Source organism: Lupinus angustifolius, chromosome LG08, assembly GCF_001865875.1.
Source record: "Lupinus angustifolius cultivar Tanjil chromosome LG08, LupAngTanjil_v1.0, whole genome shotgun sequence".
Taxonomy (NCBI): domain Eukaryota; kingdom Viridiplantae; phylum Streptophyta; class Magnoliopsida; order Fabales; family Fabaceae; genus Lupinus; species Lupinus angustifolius.
The window spans coordinates 3,030,763-3,033,384 of record NC_032016.1 but is presented as its reverse complement, the minus strand read 5'-3'; positions in this window follow the sequence as shown (position 1 = coordinate 3,033,384).

Below are 2,622 nucleotides of genomic sequence, written 5' to 3'. Positions count from 1 at the left end.
ATGAATTAATATGACATTACAATTATGGATTAACATATAAAATTATAGTCATGTTTAACATGATATTACAATTATGTTGTTTTATATATATATATATATATATATATATATATATATATGAAGGAATAATAAGTCTGAGTATCTGCGAGTATGGATACCTCATTATCTGAACCTAAATTCATCCGATAATTGATCTCAAAATCTCGAGTCTCAATTACTCGTGGATTCAAAAACACGAACCCAAACCCAACCCATTTCAAGTATTCTTTGTGGGTACACGGATTTAGTATTCATTGCTATCCCTATTTGTGAAATGTTAGTGTCTACATTGTGAAATTAAAGCATAGTTGTAAAACTGATATATTTGTACCCAAAATAAAATAAAATATTACATATTGGGTGAACCCTCTGAATTTATAGTGTATTTGATTGTTGTTTGGTTAAGTAGGTAAAAAGTTGAACACACCATATAAATCTAAAAGAAAATGACAATGTAAAAAGTTGAACACACCATATAAATGTAAAAGAAAATGACAATGTATGACAATGGTTATTATATGTTAACTAAAAATAATGATGATATGACTTATTATATTTAAATAAATTTATTTTCACCTTCCAACATTTTACTTTCTCATCCAAACATGTTTCAATCGCCATAAATCTCTTCTTCCCATGTAACAAAAAAAAGCATCATAAATTTATTGCCGTATGTACCAAAATCGCACAACCGAAGAAGCCCAAGATCCATTTCATTATAAGTCCAATGATATTAAATTTTAGAGGGGCATAGTTTCTTTTGGATTTGGGAAGAATTGTCTATATGAACTTCTATTTATCTTTCTTTTGGATTTGGGAAGAATTGTCTATACGAACTTCTATTTATCGTTTGGGCTATTTTTTCAAGCTAGGAAAATACTGAAAAAAGAACTGAAGGTCCATTATTTTTACGCGAGGACTTATAAGTTAGCCCACCATACAGAATTGATCACTAGATTGCCAATGTAATGTCCATAAATGATTGATATATGCCTTATTGAAGGTACCCCATTTTGGAGGCTATGATCCTCTCTGATACCGAAAAATCCAGTACTTAACCTATAGTCTAACACGTGACACCCAAACACTTACAAATTGTTGAAAACATGTGTCACGAACTGTTTAAAAAAAGGATGAAGATGAACCCCTAATATACTTCCTTTATCTACAGCCTTCTATCTGAACCACACAATCTATTCAATTTCCTTATATATTAAGATCTCATGGTGCCATCAGTGTAGCATCCTACATTCAAAATGGAATGGGTTTCTAAGCATGAAGTTATCTCACCTTGGGTCTTAGCTTTGACTTTGTTTATGTAACTAAATATGTTTTAAGGGCTCATTAGGATTGTTGGAAAAAATAGGATTAATTTTTTCTCATTGAATGATGTAAATTGGACAATTTCGAAACTGAAATGCTAATAAATCAATAGACATAGACATAAAATAGAGTGAGCAGGATGATAAGAACTAAGATGAATAACACATAATTTTAGCGCGGAAACATGAGACATAGTCCATAAACTATTTTCACCATATGAAAAGTAAGACTACAATGTATATTAAAATGGAAGTAACAATAACATTCACGTTGAAAACTATATATATATATATATATATATATACTTTAAAATATAACATAAACAAAAAACATGACAATATTGAACAACAAAAATAATACTTTCTTCTATATTTGACGAAGCTCAATTTTCTTGCGTTTATTATCTCTTCGCTTTTTAAAGATCAACAACAACATGTCAATATATTGTAATCAATGCTTATGTAATTTTCGATGCCAGAAAGTTATACTTTTGTTTCCAAATTTATTTTGTACTATTATATTAAACAGAAAATGTGGAATGATACACATGTCAATGAAGAAAATGAAAAACAATATAACATAAACAAAAAACATGACAATATTGTAAGAATGTCTCTTGCTACATGAAAAGATATACTATTTTGTTTTGAATATTATAACTTTTGAAGTGGAGAGTTGTGAATGAAATGGTAAGACTCTTGGAAAAGAGTCTACATATAGTGTTTGATGGAAGCACTATACTCATCAGAAAAAAGACTTTAAACATAGTCTCAATCTGTGGCCAGAAAGGTTGTTCTATTAGCCATCAATAAAGAAGAGCATATAAAGAAAGGGAAAGAGAAAGAATGGTTTCTCTATTGACAAAGAACAACATACAACATCATAAAGGATCGTGTCGCCATGGATAGATGTAATCTATAACTATTCTTATGATGTGAAAACTATGATTTCTTAAAATTCATTTACACATGGTTTCCATGATATAACTTACATGTGGTATCATAACACTGTATTTAAGAACTTATAGTTTTCCATATATGATAATTTGATCTTAAATAATGAAAATATGTTCTTCAATATTTAAAGAACTAATATATAATTATTTCTGGTGCATTGTAATATTATGTTTCTCTTAATATATAACATAATTGTAAAAGTCAAGCATTGTTTACTTTATATAGTCTTTGGTGTTCTCATGTTAAGTAACACTGTGCAGAAACTATTTCACTGTTTCACTACAATATATTACATATATATATA